This window comes from Pseudophryne corroboree, chromosome 5 (assembly GCF_028390025.1).
Source record: "Pseudophryne corroboree isolate aPseCor3 chromosome 5, aPseCor3.hap2, whole genome shotgun sequence".
In the NCBI taxonomy this organism is placed as follows: Eukaryota; Metazoa; Chordata; class Amphibia; order Anura; family Myobatrachidae; genus Pseudophryne; species Pseudophryne corroboree.
In genome coordinates, this window is record NC_086448.1 from 344,500,887 (window position 1) to 344,526,823 (window position 25,937).

Below are 25,937 nucleotides of genomic sequence, written 5' to 3' on the forward strand. Positions count from 1 at the left end.
ACAATAAATCATGACCGCATAGATGTTATCAATCGATAGAAATGTCCAGCTGATAGATATATTTCCTCAGTTATTATAATGAGCAATTATCCGGTCAGTTAATTACGCAGATTGCAGTTCTTTTCGCAAACGCATACAGCTAGTAGATTGTACCTTCCAGGTAAATTTCCTCACACCATTAAATTTTCAACCAGTGTGAGTTATAATTATTATGTTTTGTAATTAGAGTTTCTTGTGGAGCTGTGCACAGATGTATAGCTTTGCACATATCACATAGATACCTCTCCCGGTTGTCGTTTCCATAAACAGCCTTATCCGGAGTCCACTGCCTGGTGGATAGCAGGTATAATCTCAGATGTTATCCGTAGAAGTTATCAGATGTTATCCGTAGGTATTAGTGTCTCTGGCCAGCCAGTAATATATGAAGGTGTCTCACCAAAAGCTCTTTAGCAGTGCATCCGACAAACGCGTTTCCCCGCTTGGATATACAGCTCAGCGGCTTCCTCAGTTGTCAAATTCGACATGTCTGCACTGTTAAAAATGCGGCTTTTCGACAAAAGTATATTCAATTGAAGAATGTCGATTCGACAACAGTGCTTTTCGACAGTAATTTCGGCAATTTCATTCCGCCTCACTTTGCTGGCGGAATCTTATAAAAAAAAATTAAAACATGTATTTTTTTGTGTTTTTTTTATTGCTAATAGCATATCTATTTATATTAGAAGGGATTATGTACTTAGTTTGTCTATTAGGAGACAAGTATTATTTATAGATTTTTTAAAAGAATATATATTTTTTTTTTAACCGACTAAAATAGAGAGAGCATGGTTTTCAGTGGGAATGGGTTATAATCACGAAAAAAAAAATGCGTGGGGTCTCCCCTCCTAAGCATAACCAGCCACGGGCTCTTTGAGCCGGTCCTGATTGTAAAAATACGGGGGGGAAATGGACAGGGGATCCCCCGTATTTTTAGAACCAGCACCGGGCTCTGCTTCCGGTCCTGGTGCAAAAAATATGGGGGACAAAAAGTGTAGGGGTCCCCCGTATTTTTTGAACCAGCACCGGGCTCTACTAGCTGGAGAGATAATGCCACAGCCGGGGGACACTTTTATACTGGTCCCTGCGGCCGTGGCATTAAATACCCAACTAGTCACCCCTGGCCAGGGTACCCTGGAGGAGTGGAGACCCCCTTAAATCAAGGGTCTCCCCCCTCCAGCCACCCAAGGGCCAGGGGTGAAGCCCGAGGCTATCCCCCCCATCCATGGGCTGCGGATGGGGGGCTGATAGCCATGTGTAAAATAAAGGAATAGTTTTTTTGCAGAAGAACTACAAGTCCCAGCAAGCCTCCCCCGTAAGCTGGTACTTGGAGAACCACAAGTACCAGCATGTGGCGGTAAAACGGGCCCGCTGGTACCTGTAGTTCTTCTGCAAACAAAATACACAAATTAAAACAGGACACGCACACCTTGAAAGTAAAACTCTATTGTATGAAGGGCCAGAGCTCCCAGGATGCTCTGGCCCTTCCCCCTAAACCCCCGCCCAGAGTCTAGGCTATACAGTTTGCGTACAACCCCAAGGCAGGAGCAGAATAGGAGAGAAGGAAGAATGGTACACACAAGAAACACTCTCTCATACAATAGACCAGGGAACCGATGCACACAGCAAAAACCCATAGAAGCCAGATGCGTCAGAATGGGTGCCCTGTGGATCCCATAGACCTTGAAGAAAAAGAGTTAACAGAGGCCGTAAATAGGTGTGTGCCAGTGTTGCGTTGCACACAGCACATCTGCACTATGGGTGCATCCGCTGGAACACACACAGGGCCGCACAGCACAAGAATTGCAGTGCCCGGCAACCTTGTTAGCGTGTCACATAGATCGATAGCCAGGTCCTGCGGCTTGTCGGCTCAGTGTCTCCAGGTCTCACTGGCGTGGTCCCCGGCTGAGGTGCCAGGTAACTGTAGAATAAAGTGTGGCGGCTCCCAGACAAGTGGCGGCTCTCCCTGCAAGGTAATTAGAGAGAAAGACACACACACCCCTTTCTACCTGGCGCAGTGTGCCTAAGGGGCTCTACCTGGCGCAGTGTGCCTAAGGGGCGTTACCTGCCGCAGTGTGCCTAAGCGTAAGAATATTTTTCAAGTGCACTGTCAACAGGTGCTGGTATGGGGCTTGTCAAACGCCCCTTTATGGTCAAACACAGAAATAAATAGATACCAGCGCTGGCTGACACAATAATTAATAATAGGACAGTTTGTGCAAATATATAAACAAAAACAATTAAAAAAGATATAACCATCATTAAAAAAAGTACCACATTATAAATGTAAAATGTCATATACATAAAGGTGCCACTGATACTCCTATATTAAATATTGTAACAGACTCTGGCTAAAGCCTACTCCAATGTATGTCCATAAAAGGTCCGCTCATTAGCAGCAATAATAACGGATCCTTCTAGTTACAGTCCCCAATAATTTTTCCTTTTAAGGCAAAGGTGGCAGCTGTCGAAGGGATGGTCCGGGTGTTGAGAATACTGCAAATTAGAGACCACTGGAGAGAAGGAGCCCCAATAATGCCAGAGCTTAATATCCAGGAGTACAGAAGACTTGCGGAGGGGTAATTACCAGTTCAACACAATTCGCTGGTCTAGAAGCTACTAGCTTCCCCAAGAGCATGTAACATAGTATCTAAGGTTGAAAAAAAGACAAATTTGTCCATCGAGTTCAACCTATTTGTGGTCTCCTATGCAGGATTATTTTGGTCTAAAATTTTGTCTGATGCCGATGTCATCCGTTGCGTTCTATCCCTCTACGTATAGTAACTATAGTGCATGACTATGCACCATAACCCTGTATATCCTAATCCATTAGGAATTAATCTAACCCATTCTTAAAGGTGTTGACTGAGTCTGCCATTACAACTCCCTCAGGCAGGGAATTCCAAACACGTATTGTACTTACCGTGTAAAAACCTTTACGCTGCATTGTTCGGAATCTCCTCTCCTCTAACTTAAGCGAGTGTCCACAAGTCCTCTGTGCTGATCTTACCAAAAACAGGTCCCGCGCAAACTCTGTGTATTGTCTCCTTATACATTTGTAGATGTTGATCATATGCCCTTTTAGTCTCCTCTTTTCCAGTGTAAACATGCCTAGCCTTGCAAGCCTTTCCTCGTATTCCAGCGTCTCCATGCCCTTAATTAGTTTGGTCGTACGCCTCTGAACCTTTTCTAGCTCCAGGATATCCTTTTTGTAGTATGGTGCCCAGAATTGTACACAGTATTCAAGATGTGGCCTCACTAGTGACTTGTATAACGGGAGTATAACACTCTCGTCCCTTGCATCAATTCCCCGTTTTATGCATGCTAATATCTTATTAGCCTTCTTTGCTGCAATCCTACTTTAGGTACTGCTGCTTAGTTATCTATGAGAACACCTAAGTACTTTTCCAGTACAGAATCCCCTAATTTTACCCCATTTAATATATTGGTGTTATTTTTGTTCTTGCTACCACAGTGCATTACCTTACACTTGTCTGTATTGAAGCCAATTGTCCATTTAGCTGCCTATGCTTCTAGTTTACCCAAGTCGTTTGAAAAGATTCAGCATCCTCATCCGTATTTATAACCTTACACAATTTGGTATCGTCTGCAAAAATTGACACCATGTCCTCTAGACCTTCTGTTAGATCGTAACTGAAAATGTTGAACAATAGCGGTCCTAGTACAGAGCCTTGTGGCACACCACTTAGCACTTCAGTCCAATTTGAGAATGCTCCATTAACCACAACGCACTGTTCCCTATTATCTAACCAATTTTTAACCCAAGTACATATTGTGCTCCCTAGCCCTATTTCATGTAGCTTATAGACAAGTCGCATGTATTATGGTGTCTACAGCGATCTCTATTTATACCCCTTTCATAATTGCAAGATCTATTGTACCTGTAGTACATGATACACCCAATGCACAAAACAGTCCAAAAAAATGAACACAAGTTCTAATTAGAGGCAATTCTACATTGTCCGTTATTTACTATATATATATATATATATATATATATATATATATATATATATATATATATATATATATATATATATATATATACAGGTTGAGTCTCCCTTATCCAAAATACTTGGGACCAGAGGTATTTTGGATATGGGATTTTTCCGTATTTTGGAATAATTGCATACTATAATGAGATATCATGGTGATGGGACCTTAATCTAAGCACAGAATGCATTTATGTTACATATACACCTTATACACACAGCCTGAAGGTAATTTTAGCCAATATTTTTTATAACTTTGTGCATTAAACAAAGTGTGTCTACATTCACACAATTCATTTGTTTCATATACACCTTATACACACAGCCTGAAGGTCATTTAATACAATATTTTAAATAACTGTGTATTAAACAAAGTTTGTGTACATTGAGCCATCAAAAAACAAAAGGTTTCACTATCTCACTCTCACTCAAAAATGTCCGTATTTCGGAATATTCCGTATTTCGGAATATTTGGATATGGGATACTCAACCTGTATATATATATATATATATATATAGGCAAGCAGAGGTACGGCACTCAGGGCTCAGGATAAGAAAACAAATGAGGCGACCACCATGTCAGCAAACAATGTTTCAATCTGTTAAGATTTTCATCAGGTTACAACACAGTCAATGCTCTTACCTTATAAAGCATCCCTCCACCAAGTGAACGCTGCTCAGCGCGGGAATTCTTCCGGTCGGTGGCGCCATCTGATGACGTCAATATGCCCCATGTCAGCGCTGTGCCGGCGAGCTTCTCCCCCACCCAGGCACTGGGTGGACGCAGTAATTGCGCATCATGTGAGCGCCATGCGTCCTGGATCTCCCCGGCGGCGGCGTGGTCTGATGACGTCATCACGTATCCACGTGATGCACGTCCACCCACATTGTCTCCATAGCAACCTGGAGACATGAATACGTAAAAAATAAACAGACACAAGACATGTTTTATACAACTTAGGTAAAATAAAGCCAGTTTGTGCAAGGGCCTCCAAATTGCCTCTTTTTCCTGCCAATATACGTACGGACTGTCTGACGTGCCTACTTGGATGCGGTCACTCATATAATCCCCCACCATTCTTTCAATGGTGACAGAATCATATGCAGTGACAGTAGACGACATGTCAGTAATCGTTGGTAGGTCCTTCAGTCCGGACCAGATGTCAGCACTCGCATCACCGCCAGCGGGTGGGCTCGGAATTCTTAGCCTTTTCCTCGCACCCCCAGTTGCGGGAGAATGTGAAGGAGGAGCTGTTGACGGGTCACGTTCCGCTTGACTTGACAATTTTCTCACCAGCAAGTCTTTGAAACTCTGCAGACTTGTGTCTGCCGGAAAGAGAGATACAACGTAGGTTTTAAATCTAGGATCGAGCACGGTGGCCAAAATGTAGTGCTCTGATTTCAACAGATTGACCACCCGTAAATCCTGGTTAAGCGAATTAAGGGCTCCATCCAGAAAGTCCCACATGCCTAGCGGAATCGCTCTGTTTTAGCTCCTCCTCCAATGTCTCCAGCTTCTTCTGAAAAAGCCTGATGAGGGGAATGACCTGACTCAGGCGGCAGTGTCTGAACTGACTTCACGTGTGGCAAATTCAAAGGGTTGCAGAACCTTGCACAACGTTGAAATCATTCTCCACTGCGCTTGAGTCAGGTGCATTCCCCCTCCTTTGCCTATATTGTAGGCAGATGTATAGGCTTGAATGGCCTTTTGCTGCTCCTCCATCCTCTGAAGCATATAGAGGGTTGAATTCCACCTCGTTACCACCTCTTTCTTCAGATGATGGCTGGGCAGGTTCAGGAGTGTTTGCTGGTGTTCCAGTCTTCGGCACGCGGTGGCTGAATGCCTAAAGTGGCCCGCAATTCTTCGGGCCACCGACAGCATCTCTTGCACGCCCCTGTAGTTTTTTAAATAATTCTGCACCACCAAATTCAATGTATGTGCAAAACATGGGACGTGCTGGAATTTGCCCACATGTAATGCACACACAATTTTGGTGGCGTTGTCCGATGTCACAAATCCACAGGAGAGTCCAACTGGGGTAAGTCATTCTGCGATGATGTTCCTCAGTTTCCGTAAAAGGTTGTCAGCTGTGTGCCTCTTATGGAAAGCGGTGATACAAAGCGTAGCCTGCCTAGCAACGAGTTGGCGTTTGCGAGATGCTGCTACTGGTGCCGCCGCTGCTGTTCTTGCTTCGGGAGGCAATACATCTACCCAGTGGGCTGTCACAGTCATATAGTCCTGAGTCTGCCCTGCTCCACTTGTCCACATGTCCGTGGTTAAGTGGGTACAATTGCATTTTTTAGGACACTGGTGACTCTTTATCTGACGTCTGTGTACATTTTCGGTATCGCCTGCCTAGAGAAATGGAACCTAGATGGTATTTGGTACCGGGGACACAGTACCTCAATCAAGTTTCTAGTTCCCTGTGAATTAACGGTGGATACCGGAAACACGTTTCTCACCACCCAGGCTGCCAAGGCCTGAGTTATCCGCTTTGCAGCAGGATGACTGCTGTGATATTTCATCTTCCTCGCAAAGTACTGTTGGACAGTCAATTGCTTACTGGAAGTAGTACAAGTGGTCTTCCGACTTCCCCTCTGGGATGACGATCGATGAGCAGCAACAATAGCAGCGCCAGTAGCAGTAGGCGTTACACTCAAGGATGCATCGGAGGAATCCCAGGCAGGAGAGGACTCGTCTGACTTGACAGTGACATGGCCTGCAGGACTACTGGCTCTCCTGTCTAAGGAGGAAATTGACACTGAGGGAGTTGGTGGTGTGGTTTGCAGGAGCTTGGTTACAAGAGGAAGGGATTTAGTGGTCAGTGGACTGCTTCCGCTGTCATCCAAAATTTTTGAACTTGTCACTGACTTCTGATGAATGCGGTCCAGGTGACGTATAAGGGAGGATGTTCCTAGGTGGTTAACGTCCTTACCCCTACTTATTACAGCTTGACAAAGGCAACACACGGCTTGGCACCAGTTGTCGCATTTCTGTTGAAATAATTCCACACCGAAGAGGTGATTTTTTTTTTTGTATTTTGACCAGGCATGTCAATGGCCATATTCGTCCCACGGACAACAGGTGTCTCCCTGGGTGCCTGACTTAAACAAACCGCCTCACCATCAGAATCCTCCTTGTCAAATTCCTCCCCAGCGCCAGCAACACCCATATCCTCATCCTGGTGTACCTCAACAGTGACATCTTCAATTTGACTATCAGGAACTGGACTGCGGGTGCTCCTTCCAGCACTTGCAGGGGGCGTGCAAATGGTGGAAGGCGCAACCTCTTCCCGTCCAGTGTTGGGAAGGTCAGGCATCGCAACCGACACAATTGGACTCTCCTTGGGGATTTGTGATTTAGAAGAACGCACAGTTCTTTGCTGTGCTTTTGCCATCTTAACTCTTTTAAGTTTTCTAGCAGGAGGATGAGTGCTTCCATCCTCATGTGAAGCTGAACCACTAGGCATGAACATAGGCCAGGTTCCTTGCCACTCCGTGTCGTAAATGGCATATTGGCAAGTTTACGCTTCTCCTCAGACGCTTTAATTTAGATTTTTGGGTCATTTTGCTGAACTTTTGTTTTTTGGATTTTACATGCTCTCTACTATGACATTGGGCATCAGCCTTGGCAGACGACGTTGATGGCATTTCATCATCTCGGCCATGACTAGTGGCAACAGCTTCAGCACGAGGTGGAAGTGGATCTTGATCTTTCCCTATTTTACCCTCCACATTTTTGTTCTCCATTTTTTAATGTGTGGAATTATATGCCAGTAATATATCAATAGCAATGGCCTACTACTATATATACTGCGCACAACTGATATGCACCACAGGTATGGATGCATAGTATACTTGACGACACAGAGGTAGGTAGAGCAGTGGCCTACTGTACCGTACTGCTATATATTATATACTGGTGGTCAGCAAACTGTGCAAAACTGAAATGCACCACAGGTATGGCTGGATAGTATACTTGACGACACAGATGTAGGTAGAGCAGTGGCCTACTGTACCGTACTGCTATATATTATATCCTGGTGGTCAGCAAACTGTGCAAAACTGAAATGCACCACAGGTATGGATGGATAGTATACTTGACGACACAGAGGTAGGTAGAGCAGTGGCCTACTGTACCGCACAGCTATATATTATGGCCCTCATTCCGAGTTGTTCGCTCGGTAAAAATCTTCGCATCGCAGCGATTTTCCGCTTAATGCGCATGCGCAATGTCCGCACTGCGACTGCGCCAAGTAAATTTGCTATGCACTTAGTAATTTTACTCACGGCTTTTTCATCGGTCTGGCGATCGTAATGTGATTGACAGGAAATGGGTGTTACTGGGCGGAAACAGGCCGTGTTATGGGCGTGTGGGAAAAAACGCTACGGTTTCCGGAAAAAACGCAGGAGTTGCCAGAGAAACGGAGGAGGGTCTGGGCGAACGCTGGGTGTGTTTGCGACGTCATACCAGGAACGACAAGCACTGAACTGATCGCAGATGCCGAGTAAGTCTGAAGCTACTCAGAAACTGCTACGAGGTGTGTAATCGCAATATTGCGATTACTTCGTTCGCAATTTTAAGATGCTAAGATTCACTCCCAGTAGGCGGCGGCTTAGCGTGAGCAACTCTGCTAAAATCGCCTTGCGAGCGAACAACTCGGAATGACCTCCTATATACTGGTGGTCAGCAAACTGTGCAAAACTGAAATGCACCACAGGTATGGGTGGATAGTATACTTGACGACACAGAGGTAGGTAGAGCAGTGGCCTACTGTACCGTACTGCTATATATTATATACTGGTGGTTCAGCAAACTGTGCAAAACTGAAATGCACCACAGGTATGGATGCATAGTATACTTGACGACACAGAGGTAGGTAGAGCAGTGGCCTTCTGTACCGTACTGCTATATATTATATATGGTCAGCAAACTGTGCAAAACTGAAATGCACCACAGGTATGGATGGATAGTATACTTGATGACACAGAGGTAAGTAGAGCAGTGGCCTTCTGTACCGTACTGCTAATGCTATATATTATATACTGGTGGTCAGCAAACTGTGCAAAACTGAAATGCACCACAGGTATGGATGGATAGTATACTTGACGACACAGAGTTAGGTAGAGCAGTGGACTACTGTACCATACTGGTATATATATATAGTTATACTGGTGGTCAGCAAAATTCTGCACTGTCCTCCTACTATATACTACAATGCAGCACAGATATGGAGCATTTTTCAGGCAGAGAATGTATAATACTGGTGGTCACTGGTCAGCAAAACTCTGCACTGTCCTCCTACTATATAATACTGCTGGTCCCCAGTCCCCACAATAAAGCAATTAGCAAACTGAGCACAGATATTTGCAGCACACTGAGCACAGATATGGAGCGTTTTTCAGGCAGAGAACGTAGATATTTGCACTTGCAGCACACTGAGCACAGATATTTGCAGCCCACTGAACATAGAAACTGAGAGGACGCCAGCCACGTCCTCTCACGATCATCTCCAGTGCACGAGTGAAAAATGGTGGCGACGCGCGGCTCCTTACATAGAATCCGACCACGGGATGATGACGTTCTGGCGCGCTCGGGTTAACTGAGCAAGGCGGGAGGATCTAAGTCTGCTCGGACCCGTGCAAAAAAGGGTGAAGTTCGGGCGGGTTCGGATCCTCCTCATCACTAATAAAATAAGATTTTACTCACCGGTAAATCTATTTCTCGTAGTCCGTAGTGGATGCTGGGACTCCGTAAGGACCATGGGGATTAGCGGCTCCGCAGGAGACTGGGCACAACTAAAGAAAGCTTTAGGACTACCTGGTGTGCACTGGCTCCTCCCACTAAGACCCTCCTCCAGACCTCAGTTAGGATACTGTGCCCGGAAGAGCGGACACAAATAGGAAGGATTTTGAATCCCGGGTAAGACTCATACCAGCCACACCAATCACACCGTATAACTCGTGATACTATACCCAGTTAACAGTATGAAATATAACTGAGCCTCTCAACAGATGGCTCAACAATAACCCTTTAGTTAGGCAATAACTATAAACAAGTATTGCAGACAATCCGCACTTGGGATGGGCGCCCAGCATCCACTACAGACTACGAGAAATAGATTTACCGGTGAGTAAAATCTTATTTTCTCTGACGTCCTAAGTGGATGCTGGGACTCCGTAAGGACCATGGGGTTTATACCAAAGCTCCCAAACGGGCGGGAGAGTGCGGATGACTCTGCAGCACCGAATGAGCAAACTCTAGGTCCTCCTCAGCCAGGGTATCAAACTTGTAGACTGTTGCAAAAATGTTTGAACCCGACCAAGTAACAGCTCGGCAAAGTTGTAAAGCCGAGACCCCTCGGGCAGCCGCCCAAGAAGAGCCCACTTTCCTCGTGGAATGGGCTTTTACAGGTTTAGGGTGCGGCAGTCCAGCCGCAGCATGTGCAAGTTGAATCGTGCTACAGATCCAGCGAGCAATAGTCTGCTTAGTAGCAGGAGCACCCAGCTTGTTGGGTGCATACAGGATAAATAGCGAGTCAGTTTTCCTGACTCCAGCCGTCCTAGAAACATATACTTTTCAGGGCCCTGACTACGTCCAGTAACTTGGAATCCTCCAAGTCCCAAGTAGCCGCAGGCATCACATGAAAAACTGATACCACCTTAGGAAGGAATTGGGAACGAGTCCTCAATTCCGCCCTATCCATATAAAATACAGATAAGGGCTTTTGTATGACAAAGCCGCCAATTCTGATACACGCCTGGCCGACGCCACGGCCCACAGCATGACCACTTTCCACGTGAGGTATTGTAGCTCCACGGACTTAAGTGGCTTAACCCAATGCGACTTCAGGAAATCCAACACCACGTTGAGATCCCACGGTGCCACTTGAGGCACAAACGAGGGCTGACTATGCAGCACTCCCTTAACAAAAGTCCGAACTTCAGGCAGTGAAGCCAGTTCTATTTTGGAAGAAAATCGATAGAGCCGAAATCTGGACCTTCATGGAACCCAATTTTAGGCCCATAGTCACCTCTGACTGTAGGAAGTGCAGAAATCGACCTAGCTGAAATTTCTCCTTTGGGGCCTTCCTGGCCTCACAGCACGCAACATATTTCCACCATATGCAGTGATAATGGTTTGCGTTCACTTCTTTCCTAGCTTTAAATAGCGTAGGGATAACTTCCTCCGGAATGCCCTTTTCCTTCAGGATCCGGCGTTCAACCGCCATGCCGTCAAACGCAGTCGCGGTACGTCTTGGAACAGACAGGCCCCCTGCTGCCGCAGGTCCTGTCTGAGCGGCAGAGGCCATGGGTCCTCTGAGATCATTTCTTGGAGTTCTGGTTACCAAGCTCTTCTTGGCCAACCCGGAACAATGAGTATAGTTCTTACTCCTCTCCTCCTTATTATTCTCATTACCCTGGGTAAGAGAGGCAGAGAAGGGAACACATACACCGACTGGTACACCCACGGTGTTACCAGAGCGTCCACAGCTATCGCCTGAGGGTCCCTTGACCTGGCGCAATATCTTTGTAGCTTTTTGTTGAGGCGGGACGCCATCATGTCCACCTGTGGCCTTTCCCAACGGTGTACAATCATTTGGAAAACTTCTGGATGAAGTCCCCACTCTCCCGGGTGGAGGTCGTGTCTTCTGAGAAAGTCTGCTTCTCAGTTGTCCACTCCGGGAATGAACACTGCTGACAGTGCTAACACATGATTTTCTGCCCATCGGAGAATCCTTGTGGCTTCTGCCATCGCCATCCTGCTTCTTGTGCCGCCCTGTCGGTTTACATGAGCGACCGCCGTGATGTTGTCTGACTGGATCAGCACCGGCCGGTGTTGAAGCAGGGGTCTAGCCTGATTTAGGGCATTGTAAATGGCCCTTAGTTCCAGAATATTTATGTGTAGGGAAGTCTCCTGACTTTTCCATAGCCTTGGAAGTTTCTTCCCTGTGTGACTGCCCCCCAGCCTCGAAGGCTGGCATCCGTGGTCACCAGGACCCAGTCCTGTATGCCGAATCTGCGGCCCCCTAGAAGATGAGCACTCTGCAGCCACCACAACAGCGACACCCTGGCCCTTGGAGACAGGGTTATCCGCCGATGCATCTGAAGATGCGACCCGGACCACTTGTCCAACAGATCCCACTGGAAAATCCTTGCATGGGACCTGGCGAATGGAATTTCTTCGTAAGAAGCTACCATCCTTCCCAGGGCTCGCGTGCATTGATGCACCGACACCTGTATACGTATTAGGAGGTCTCTGTCTAGAGACGACAACTCCTTGGACTTCTCCTCCGGGAGAAACCCTTTTTATCCTGTTCTGTGTCCAGAACCATACCCAGGAACAGTAGACGCGTCGTAGGAACCAGCTGCGACTTTGGAATATTCAGAATCCAGCCGTGCTGTTGTAGCACTTCCCGAGATAGTGCTACTCCGCCGAACAACTGCTCCCTGGACCTCGCCTTTATAAGGAGACCGTCCAAGTACGGGATAATTATTTCGGCCATTACCTTGGTAAATACCTCGGTGCCGGGGACAGACCAACGGCAACGTCTGGAATTGGTAATGACAATCCTGTACCACAATTTTGAGGTTCTCCTGGTGAAGAGGGTAAATAGGGACATGCAGGTAAGCATCCTTGATGTCCAGTGATACCATGAAATTCTCCAGGCTTGCAATAATCGCCCTGAGCGATTCCATTTTGAACTTGAACCTTCGTATATAAGTGTTCAAGGCTTTCAATTTTAGAATGGGTCTCACCGAACCGTCTGGTTTTGGTACCACAACATTTTGGAATAGTAACCCCGGCCTTGTTGAAGGAGGGGTACCTTGATTTCACCTGCTGGAAGTACAGCTTGTGAATTGCCGCCAGTACTACCTTTCTCCGAGGGCAGCAGGCAAGGCTGATGTGAGGTAACGGCGAGGGGGAGTCGCCTCGAACTCCAGCCTGTATCCCTGTGATACTATTTGCAGAACCTAGGGATCCACCTGTGGGCAAGCCCACTGGTCCCTGAAGTTCCCGAGACGCGCCCCTACCGCACCTGTCTCCACCTGTGGAGCCCCAACGTCATGCGGTGGACTCAGAGGAAGCGGGGGAAGATTTTTGATCCTGGGAACTGGCTGCTGGTGCAGCTTTTTCCTTCTTCCCTTGTCTCTGCGCAGAAAGGAAGCGCCTTTGACCCGCTTGCTTTTCTGAAGCAGAAAGGACTGTACCTGAAAATACAGTGCTTTCTTAGGCTGTGAGGAAACCTGAGGTAAAAAAAATTCTTCCCAGCTGTTGCTGTGGATACGAGGTCCCAGAGACCATCCCCAAACAATTCCTCACCCTTATAAAGCAGAATCTCCATGTGCCTTTTATAGGCAGCATCACCTGTCCACTGCCGAGTTTCTAATACCCTCCTGGCAGAATGGACATTGCATTAATTCTGGATGCCAGCCGGCAAATATCCCTCTGTGCATCCTTTATATCTAAGACGACGTCTTTAATATGCTCTATGTTAGCAAACTATTATCCCTGTCTTAGAGTATTAATATTATCTGACTGGGTATCAGACCACGCTGCAGCAGCACTATTTATGCTGAGGCAATTGCAGGTCTCAGTATATAACCTGAGTGTGTATATACAGACTTCAGGATAGCCTCCTGCTTTTTATCAGCAGGCTCCTTCAAAGTGGCCGTATACTAAGACGGCAGTGCCACCTTTTTTGACAAACGTGTGAGCGCCTTATCCACCCTAAGGGATATCTCCCAACGTGATCTATCCTCTGGCGGGAAAGGGTACGCCATCAGTAACTTTTTAGAAATTACCAGTTTCTTATCGGGGGAACCCACGCTACTTTACACACTTCATTCATTCATCTGATGGGGGAACAAAACACTGGCTGCTTTTTCTCCCCAAAAATAAAACCCCTTTTATGTGGTACTTGGGTTCATGTCAGAAATGCGTAACACATTTTTAATTGCCGAGATCATGTAACGGATGTTCCTAGTGGATTGTGTATATGTCTCAACCTCGTCGACACTGGAGTCAGACTCCGTGTCGACATCTGTGTCTGCCATCTGAGGTAACGGGCGTTTTTTGAGCCCCTGATGGCCTTTGAGACGCCTGGGCAGGCGCGGGCTGAGAAGCCGGCTGTCCCACAGCTGTTTTACGTCATTCAGCCTTCTATGTAAGGAGTTGACATTGTCGGTTAATACCTTCCACCTATCCATCCACGCTGGTGTCGGCCCCACAGGGGGCGACATCCCATTTATCGGCCTCTGCTCCACCTCCACGTAACCTTCCTCATCCCACATGTCGACACAGCCGTACCGACACACAGCACACACACAGGGAATGCTCTGACTGAGGACAGGACCCCACAAAGTCCTTTGGGGAGACAGAGAGAGAGTATGCCAGCACACACCAGAGCGCTATATAATGCAGGGATTAACACTATAACTGAGTGATTTTTCCCCCAATAGCTGCTTGTATAAACAATATTGCGCCTAAATTAAGTGCTCCCCCTCTCTTTTTAACCCTTTGAGCCTGAAAACTACAGGGGAGAGCCTGGGGAGCTGTCTTCCAGCTGCACTGTGAAGAGAAAATGGCGCCAGTGTGCTGAGGGAGATAGCTCCACCCCTTTTTCGCGGACTTTTCTCCCGCTTTTTTATGGATTCTGGCAGGGGTATTTATCACATATATAGCCTCTGGGGCTATATATTGTGATGATTTTGCAAGGCAAGGTGTTTATATTGCTGCTCAGGGCGCCCCCCCCCCCTAGCGCCCTGCACCCATCAGTGACCGGAGTGTGAGGTGTGCATGAGGAGCAATGGCGCACAGCTGCAGTGCTGTGAGCTACCTTGGTGAAGACTGAAGTCTTCTGCCGCCGATTTTCCGGAACACTTCTTGCTTCTGGCTCTGTAAGGGGGCCGGCGGCGCGGCTCCGGGACCGAACATCAATGGCCGGTTCCATGCGGTCGATCCCTCTGGAGCTAATGGTGTCCAGTAGCCTAAGAAGCCCAAGCTACCACCAGTTAGGTAGGTTCGCTTCTTCTCCCCTTAGTCCCTCGCTGCAGTGAGTCTGTTGCCAGCAGATCTCACTGTAAAATAAAAAACCTAAAATATACTTTCTTTCTAGGAGCTCAGGAGAGCCCCTTAGTGTGCATCCAGCTCAGCCGGGCACAAGAATCTAACCGAGGTCTGGAGGAGGGTCTTAGTGGGAGGAGCCAGTGCACACCAGGTAGTCCTAAAGCTCTCTTTAGTTGTGCCCAGTCTCCTGAGGAGCCGCTAATCCCCATGGTCCTTACAGAGTCCCAGCATCCACTTAGGACGTCAGAGAGAAATATATATATATATATATATATATATATATATATATATTTATTTATTATGATTTTACTTACCGGTAAATCTATTTCTCATAGTCCGTAGAGGATGCTGGGGACTCCGTAAGGACCATGGGGAGAGACGGGCTCCGCAGGAGACATGGGCACTTTAAGAAAGAATTTAGTTCCTGGTGTGCACTGGCTCCTCCCTCTATGCCCCTCCTCCAAACCTCAGTTAGAGAAACTGTGCCCAAAGAAGACGGACAGTACGAGGAAAGGATTTTGTTAATCCAAGGGCAAGATTCATACCAGCCACACCAATCACACCGTATAACTTGTGATAACTACCCAGTTAACAGTATGAAAACAACATATCATCAGTTCAGGACTGATGCAACTATAACATAACCCTTATTGAAGCAATAACTATATACAAGTATTGCAGAAGAAGTGCACACTTGGGACGGGCGCCCAGCATCCTCTACGGACTACGAGAAATAGATTTACCGGTAAGTAAAATCTTATTTTCTCTAACATCCTAGAGGATGCTGGGGACTCCGTAAGGACCATGGGGATTATACCAAAGCTCCTAAACGGGCGGGAGAGTGCGGATGACTCTGCAGCACCGATTGAGCAAACATAAGGTCCTCCTCAGGTAGAACTTAGCAAAAGTGTTTGAACCTGACCAAGTAGCAGCTCGGCACAACTGTAATGCCGAGACCCCTCGGGCAGCCGCCCAAGAAGAACCCACCTTCCTAGTGGAATGGACCCTAAACGATTTAGGCAACGGCAATCCAGCCGTAGAATGAGCCTGCTGAATGGTGTTACAAATCCAGCGGGCAATAGTTTGCTTTGAAGCAGGAGCGCCAAGCTTGTTGGCAGCATACAGGACAAACAGTAATTCTGTTTTTCTGACTCTAGCCGTTCTGGCTACGTAAATTTTCAAAGCCCTGACCACATCCAGGGACTTGGAGTCCTCCAAGTCACGCGTAGCCAAAGGCACCACCATAGGCTGGTTCATAAGAAAGGATGATACCACCTTAGGCAGGAATTGAGGACGTGTCCGCAACTCCGCTCTATCGACATGGAAACCAGACAGGGGCTTTTATGAGACAAAGCCGCCAATTCCGACACTTGCCTAGCCGAAGCCAAGGCTAATAACATGACCACCTTCCAAGTGAAATATTTTAACTCTACCGTTTTAGGTGGTTCAAACCAGTGTGACTTAAGGAAACTTAACACCACGTTAAGGTCCCAGGGCTCCACCAGAGGTACAAAAGGAGGCTGAAAATGCAGCACTCCCTTCACAAAAGTCTGAACTTCTGGGAGAGAAGCCAATTGTTTTTGAAAGAAAATGGATAGGGCCGAAATCTGAACCTTAATGGAGCCTAAGTTTTAGGCCCAAATTCACTCGTTTGTAGGAAGTGAAGGAAACGGCCCAGATGGAATTCTTCCGTAGGAGCATTCCTGGCCTCATACCAAGAAACATATTTTCGCCATATACGGTGATAATGTTTAGATGTCATCCGGAATGCCTTTTTCCGCTAGGATTCGGCGTTCAACCGCCATGCCGTCAAACGCAGCAAGTCTTGAAACAGACATGGGCCCTGTTGCAACAGGTCCTGCCTTAGAGGAAGAGGCCACGGATCTTCTGCAAGCATTTCCTGCAGGTCCAGATACCAGATCCTTCGTGGCCAATCTGGAACAATGAGGATTGTTCTCACTCCTCCGTTTTATTATTCTCAACCCTTGGGTATGAGAGGAAGAGGAGGAAATACATAGACTGACTGGAACACCCACGGTGTCACTAGGGCGTCTACCGCTACTGCCTATGGGCCTCTTGACCAGGCGCAATAACTCTGCAGCTTTTTGTTGAGGCGGGACGCCATCCTGTCTATCTGTGGCAGTCCCCACCGAACTGCAATCTGTGCGTAGACTTCCTGATGAAGTCTCCACTCTCCAGTACGTATGTCTGGTGAGGAAGTCTGCTTCCCAGTTGTTCACTTCCGGAATGAACACTGTTGAAAGTGCTCTTACATGATTCTCCGCCCAGCGAAGAATTCTGGTGGCTTCCGCCATCGCCACTCTGCTCCTTGTGCCGCCTTGGCGGTTTACCTGAGCTACTGCGGTGACGTTGTCTGACTGGATCAGAACCGGTTGGTCGCGAAGAAAGGTCTCCGCTTGACTTAGGGCGTTGTACATGGCCCTTAGTTCCAATATGTTGATGTGAAGACAAGTCTCTTGACTTGACCAAAGACCTTGGAAATTTTTTCCTTGTGTGACTGCTCCCCAGCCTCGGAGGCTTGCGTCCGTGGTCACCAGGATCCAGTCCTGAATGCCGAATCTGCGGCCCTCTAAAAGGTGAGCACTCTGCAGCCACCACAGGAGAGATACCCTGGCCCTGGGGGATAGGGTGATCAACTGATGAATCTGTAGATGTGACCCGGACCACTTGTCCAGTAGGTCCCATTTGAAGTCCTCGCATGGAACCTGCCGAAGGGAATGTTTTTCCCAGGACTCGAGTGCATTGATGCACTGACACCTGTCTTGGTTTCAATAGGTCCCTGACTAGAGTCATGAGTTCCTGGGCCTTCTCTATCGGAAGGTAAACCCATTTCTGGTCTGTATCCAGAATCATACCCAAGAAGGGTAGACGAGTTATAGGAACCAACTGTGACCTCAGGAAATTGAGAATCCAGCCGTGTTGCTGTGACACCTTCAGCGAAAGTGACACGCTGTTCAACAACTGCTCTTTTGATCTCGCCCTTATTAGGAGATCGTCCAAGTATGGGATAACGGACTCCTTGCTTGCGTAGGAGCACCATTATTTCCGCCAATTACCCTGAAATTGGTAATGACAATCCTGTACCACAATTGTCAGGTACGCCTGAAGGTGTGGATAAATGGGAACATGAAGGTATGCAGCCTTTATGTCTAGATACACCATCAAATCCCCCCCCTTCCAGGCTGGCAATGATCGCTCTGGGCGATTCCACTTTAAATTTGAACCTTTTCCCGTATAGGTTCAGAGATTTTAATTTAAAATAGGTCTGACAGAACTGTACGGTTTCGGGACTACAGCCAAGGTTGAGTCATATCGCCTTCCTTGTTGCAGGAGGGGAACCTTGAGCACCACCTGTTGGGAGATACAATGTGTGAATTATATTTAATATTATCTCCCTTTCTGGGGGAGAAGCCGGTAGGTCCGATAAGGAAAAACCGGCGAGGAGGCACCTTTCGAATTCCAGCTTGTAACCCTGAGAAACAATTTTTATTGCCCCGGGAACCACCTGTGAGTGAACTCAGATGTGGCTGAAGAGTCGAAGACGTGCTCCCACTGGGACGGACTCCCTTAGTGGAGCTCCAGCGTCATGCGGTGGATTTAGTAGAGGCCAGGGAGGACTTTTGTTCCTGGGAACTAGCTGTGCCCTGTGCCTTTACCTCTGGTAAGAAAGGACGCTCCTCGTACTTTCTTGTTATTCTGTGACCGAAAAGACTGCATTTGATAATGTCGTGCTTTCTTAGGCTGTGAGGGAATATAAGGCAAAAGATCAGAATTACCAGCTATAGCTGTGGAGACCAGGTCAGAGAGCCCTTCTCCACACAATACCTCAGCCTTGTAAGGTAAACCTTCCATATGCCTCTTTTAGTCGGCATCACCTGTCCATTGTATGTTCCACAGGACACGTCTAGCAGAAATCGACATAGCGTTGACTCTAGAACCCAGTAGACTAATGTCTCTTTGGGCATGTTTTATATATATATATATATATATATATATATATACATACATACATATACATACAGGTTGAGTATCCCATATCCACATATTCCGAAATACGGAATATTCCGAAATACGGACTTTTTTGAGTGAGAATGAGATAGTGAAAACTTTGTTTTTTGATGGCTCAATGTATACAAACTTTGTTTAATACACAAAGTTATTAAAAATACTGTATTAAATGATCTTCAGGCTGTGTGTATAAGGTGTATATGGAACATAAATGAATTGTGTGAATGTACACACACTTTGTTTAATGCACAAAATTATAAAAAAAATTGGCTAAAATGACCTTCAGGCTGTGTGTATAAGGTGTATATGAAACATAAATGCATTCTGTGCTTAGACTTAGGTCCCATCACCATGATATCTCATTATGGTATGCAATTATTCCAAAATACGGAAAAATCCTATATCCAAAATTCCTCTGGTCCCAAGCATTTTGGATAAGGGATACTCAACCTGTATATATATATATATATATATATATATATATATATATATATATATATATATATATATATACACACACACACACACACACACATACATACATACATATACATACATATACATATACTAGGGTCAATAATATGGTATCCTTATCTAGGGTTTCAATCTCCACTGATAAGGTATCTGTCCACGCTGCTACAGCAATATAAACCCATGCCGACACAATCGCCGTTCTGAGTAGTGTACCAGAATGTGTGTAAATGGACTTCAAAAATAAGAATTTACTCACCGGTAATTCTATTTCTCGTAGTCCGTAGTGGATGCTGGGAACTCCATAAGGACCATGGGAATAGCGGCTCCGCAGGAGACTGGGCACAACTAAGAAAGATTTAAGACTACCTGGTGTGCACTGGCTCCTCCCTCTATGCCCCTCCTCCAGACCTCAGTTAGGATACTGTGCCCGGAAGAGCTGACACAATAAGAAAAGGATTTTGGAATCCCGGGTAAGACTCATACCAGCCACACCAATCACACCGTATAACTCGTGATACTATACCCAGTTAACAGTATGAAAAATAACTAAGCCTCTCAACAGATGGCTCTAACCATAACCCTTTAGTTAGGCAATAACTATATACAAGTATTGCAGACAATCCGCACTTGGGATGGGCGCCCAGCATCCACTACGGACTACGAGAAATAGAATTACCGGTGAGTAAATTCTTATTTTCTCCGACGTCCTAGTGGATGCTGGGAACTCCGTAAGGACCATGGGGATTATACCAAAGCTCCCAAACGGGCGGGAGAGCGCGGATTACTCTGCAGCACCGAATGAGCAAACTCAAGGTCCTCCTCAGCCAGGGTATCAAACTTGTAGAATTTAGCAAATGTGTTTGAACCCGACCAAGTAGCAGCTCGGCAAAGTTGTAAAGCCGAGACCCCTCGGGCAGCCGCCCAAGAAGAGCCCACTTTCCTCGTGGAATGGGCTTTAACAGATTTAGGATGCGGCAGTCCAGCCGCAGAATGTGCAAGTTGAAACGTACTACAGATCCAGCGAGCAATAGACTGCTTTGAAGCAGGAGCACCAAGCTTGTTGGGCGCATATAGGATAAATAGCGAGTCAGTTTTCCTGACTCCAGCCGTCCTGGAAATATAGATTTTCAGGGCCCTGACTACGTCCAGCAACTTGGAATCCTCCAAGTCCTTAGTAGCCGCAGGCACCACCATAGGTTGGTTCAAATGAAAAGCTGATACCACCTTAGGAAGAAATTGGGGACGAGTCCTCAATTCCGCCCTATCCATATGGAAAATCAGATAAGGGCTTTTACATGACAAAGCCGCCAATTCTGACACACGCCTGGCCGAAGCCAAGGCCAACAGCATGACCACTTTCCACGTGAGATATTTTAGTTCCACGGTTTTAAGTGGCTCAAACCAATGTGACTTAAGGAAATCCAACACCACGTTGAGATCCCAAGGTGCCACTGGAGGCACAAAAGGGGGTTGAATATGCAGCACTCCTTTAACAAACGTCTGAACTTCAGGCAGTGAAGCCAGTTCTTTTTGGAAGAAAATCGACAGAGCCGAAATCTGGACCTTAATGGAACCTAATTTGAGGCCCATAGTCACCCCTGACCGTAGGAAGTGCAGAAATCGACCCAGCTGAAATTCCTCCGTTGGGGCCCTTCTGGCCTCACACCACGCAACATATTTTCGCCATATGCGGTGATAATGGTTTGCGGTCACCTCCTTCCTAGCTTTAATCAGCGTTGGGATCACTTCCTCCGGAATGCCCTTTTCCTTCAGGATCCGGCGTTCAACCGCCATGCCGTCAAACGCAGTCGCGGTAAGTCTTGGAACAGACAGGCCCCTGCTGCAGCAGGTCCTGTCTGAGCGGCAGAGGCCATGGGTCCTCTGAGATCATTTCTTGAAGTTCTGGGTACCAAGCTCTTCTTGGCCAATCCGGAACCACAAGTATAGTTCTTACTCCTCTCCTTCTTATTCTTCTCAGTACCTTGGGTATGAGAGGCAGAGGAGGGAACACATAAACCGACTGGTACACCCACGGTGTCACTAGAGCGTCCACAGCTATCGCCTGAGGGTCCCTTGACCTGGCGCAATATCTTTTTAGCTTTTTGTTGAGGCGGGACGCCATCATGTCCACCTGTGGCCTTTCCCAACGGTGTACAATCATTTGGAAGACTTCTGGATGAAGTCCCCACTCTCCCGGGTGGAGGTCGTGCCTGCTGAGGAAGTCTGCTTCCCAGTTGTCCACTCCCGGAATGAACACTGCTGACAGTGCTAACATATGATTTTCCGCCCATCGGAGAATCCTTGTGGCTTCTGCCATCGCCATCCTGCTTCTTGTGCCGCCCTGACGGTTTACATGGGCGACCGCCGTGATGTTGTCTGACTGGATCAGCACCGGCTGGTGTTGAAGCAGGGGTCTTGCCTGACTTAGGGCATTGTAAATGGCCCTTATTTCTAGAATATTTATGTGTAGGGAAGTCTCCTGACTTGTCCATAGTCCTTGGAAGTTTCTTCCCTGTGTGACTGCCCCCCAACCTCGAAGGCTGGCATCCGTGGTCACCAGGATCCAGTCCTGTATGCCGAATCTGCGGCCCTCTAGAAGATGAGCACTCTGCAGCCACCACAGCAGCGACACCCTGGCCCTTGGAGACAGGGTTATCAGCCGATGCATCTGAAGATGCGACCCGGACCACTTCTCCAACAGATCCCACTGAAAGATCCTTGCATGGAACCTTCCGAATGGAATTGCTTCGTAAGAAGCCACCATCTTTCCCAGGACTCGCGTGCAGTGGTGCACAGACACCTGTTTTGGTTTTAGGAGGACTCTGACTAGAGACGATAACTCCTTGGCCTTCTCCTCCGGGAGAAACACTTTTTTCTGTTCTGTGTCCAGAACCATCCCCAGGAACAGTAGACGCGTTGTAGGAACCAGCTGCGACTTTGGAATATTCAGGATCCAGCCGTGCTGTTGTAGCACTTCCCGAGCTAGTGCTACTCCGATCAACAACTGTTCCCTGGACCTCGCCTTTATAAGGAGATCGTCCAAGTACGGGATAATTAAAACTCCCTTTTTTCGTAGGAGTATCATCATTTCGGCCATTACCTTGGTAAATACTCTCGGTGCCGTGACAGTCCTGTACCACAAATCTGAGGTACTCCTGGTGAGGAGGGTAAATGGGGACATGCAGGTAAGCATCCTTGATGTCCAGTGACACCATGTAATCCCCCTCGTCCAGGCTTGCAATCACCGCTCTGAGCGATTCCATCTTGAACTTGAACCTTCTTATATAAGTGTTCAAGGATTTTAAATTTAACATGGGTCTCACCGAACCGTCCGGTTTCGGTACCACAAACATTGTGGAATAGTAACCCCGTCCTTGTTGAAGGAGGGGTACCTTGACTATCACCTGCTGCGAATACAGCTTGTGAATTGCCTCCAGCACTGCCACCCTGTCCGGGGGAGCTGTCAGCAAGGCAGATTTGAGGAAACGGCGAGGGGGAGACGTCTCGAATTCCAGCTTGTACCCCTGAGATACTACTTGTAGAATCCAGGGATCCACCCGTGAGCGAGCCCACTGGTCGCTGAAGTTCTTGAGACGGGCCCCCACCGTACCTGGCTCCGCGTGTGGAGCCACAGCGTCATGCGGTGGACTTGGAGGAAGCGGGGGAGGACTTTTGTTCCTGGGAACTGGCTGTATGCTGCAGCTTTTTCCCTCTACCTCTGCCTCTGGGCAGAAAGGACGCGCCTCTAACCCGCTTGCCTTTCTGGGGTCGAAAGGACTGTACCTGGTAATACGGTGCTTTCTTTGGCTGTGAGGGAACATGGGGTAAAAATGCTGACTTCCCAGCTGTTGCTGTGGAAACGAGGTCCGAGAGACCATCCCCAAACAACTCCTCACCCTTGTAAGGCAAAACTTCCATGTGCCTTTTAGAATCAGCATTACCTGTTCACTGCCGAGTCCACAATCCTCTCCTGGCAGAAATGGACATTGCGTTTATTTTAGATGCCAGCCGGCAAATATCCCTCTGTGCATCTCTCATGTATAAGACTGCGTCTTTAATATGCTCTACGGTTAGCAATATAGTGTCCCTGTCTAAGGTATCAATGTTATCTGACAGGGAATCTGACCACGCAGCTGCAGCACTGCACATCCATGCTGAAGCAATAGCTGGTCTCAGTATAATACCTGAGTGTGTATATACAGACTTCAGGATAGCCTCCTGCTTCCTATCTGCAGGCTCCTTTAGGGCGGCCGTGTCCGGAGATGGTAGTGCCACCTTTTTTTACAGACGTGTGAGCGCTTTATCCACCCTAGGGGATGTCTCCCAACGTGACCTATCCTCTGGCGGGAAAGGGTACGCCATTAGTAACCTTTTAGAAATTACCAGTTTCTTATCGGGGGAAACCCACGCTTCTTCACACACTTCATTTAATTCATCAGATGGGGGAAAAACCACTGGAAGCTTTTTCTCCCCAAACATAATACCCTTTTTTGTGGTACCTGGGGTAATATCTGAAATGTGCAACACATTTTTCATTGCCGTAATCATGTAACGGGTGGCTCTATTGGAATGTACACTAGTCTCATCGTCGTCGACACTGGAGTCAGTATCCGTGTCGACATCTGTGTCTGCCATCTGAGGTAGTGGGCGTTTTAGGGCCCCTGATGGCTTTTGAGACGCCTGGGCAGGCACGGGCTGAGAAGCCGGCTGTCCCACATCTGCTATGTCGTTAAACCTTTTATGTAAGGAGTTGACACTGTCGCGTAATTCCTTCCACATGTCCATCCACTCAGGTGTCGACCCCGCAGGGGGTGACATCACATTTATCGGCATCTGCTCCCCCTCCACATAAGCCTCCTCATCAAACATGTCGACACAGCCGTACCGACACACCGCACACACACAGGGAATGCTCAGACTGAGGACAGGACCCCACAAAGTCCTTTGGGGAGACAGAGAGAGAGTATGCCAGCACACACCAGAGCGCTATATATATATATATATATATATATATATATATATATATATATATATATGGATTCACACTACCCACAGTGATTTTTCCCCTATAGCTGCTGATATTACACAGATTGCGCCTAAACTGAGTGCCCCCCCCCCCTCTCTTTTTTACCCTATGTAGTCTGGAAACTGCAGGGGAGAGCCTGGGGAGCGTCCTTCCAGCGGAGCTGTGAGGGAAAATAGCGCCAGTGTGCTGAGGGAGATAGCCCCGCCCCTTTTCCGGCGGACTTCTCCCGCTTTTTTATATGTATATCTGGCAGGGGATTTTACACATATATAGTCTTAATGACTATATTATGTGTTTATTTTGCCAGCAAGGTACTATTATTGCAGCCCAGGGCGCCCCCCCCCCCAGCGCCCTGCACCCATCAGTGACCGGAGTGTGAGGTGTGCATGGGGAGCAATGGCGCACAGCTGCAGTGCTGTGCGCTACCTTGATGAAGACCGAAGTCTTCTGCCGCCGATTTCCAGGAACGTCTTCTTGCTTCTGGCTCTGCAAGGGGGACGGCGGCGCAGCTCCGGGACCGGACGACCGAGGCTGGGCCTGTGTTCGATCCCTCTGGAGCTAATGGTGTCCAGTAGCCTAGAAGCCCAAACTAGCTGCAAGCAGGTAGGTTCGCTTCTCTCCCCTTAGTCCCTCGTAGCAGTGAGTCTGTTGCCAGCAGATCTCACTGAAAATAAAAAACCTAAATTATACTTTCTTTTCTAGGAGCTCAGGAGAGCCCCTAGTGTGCATCCAGCTCGGCCGGGCACAAAATTCTAACGGAGGTCTGGAGGAGGGGCATAGAGGGAGGAGCCAGTGCACACCAGGTAGTCCTAAATCTTTCTTAGTTGTGCCCAGTCTCCTGCAGAGCCGCTATTCCCATGGTCCTTACGGAGTTCCCAGCATCCACTAGGACGTCAGAGAAATACTTTTACTGCATGCTATCTGCAGGATCCCTGATGATAGCTATCAAGTCAGCGCTATCTTTTGGGTAAACGTGACAAAGCTTTGTCCACCCTAGGGGATCGTATCCTGGCCCTAGTAGGGAAAGGATACTCCCCGAGAACTCTTTGTGGGAATCTGCAGTCTCTTGTCTGGAGATTCCCGCTCTTTGTCTTCATGAGAGGAGGGAAATTTACCTCAGCTTTCTTCCCCTTAAACATGTGTACCCTTGTGTCAGGGACAGATGAGTCATCAGTGATATGCAAAACATCTTTTATTACAATAATCATATATTGAATACTTTTCTGCCAGTTTTGGCTGTAACTTTGCATTATCGTAGTCGACACTGGAGTCAGACTCCGTGTCGATA

General features: G+C 47.4%; 1 protein-coding gene across 4 annotated transcripts in view; it reads right to left on the reverse strand.

Annotated features, from left to right (window-relative positions):
• Positions 1-25,937, reverse strand: part of MLH1 (mutL homolog 1) — a 330,449-nt gene that overhangs the window by 185,917 nt on the left and 118,595 nt on the right. The gene's annotated exons all lie outside the window — the stretch shown is intronic.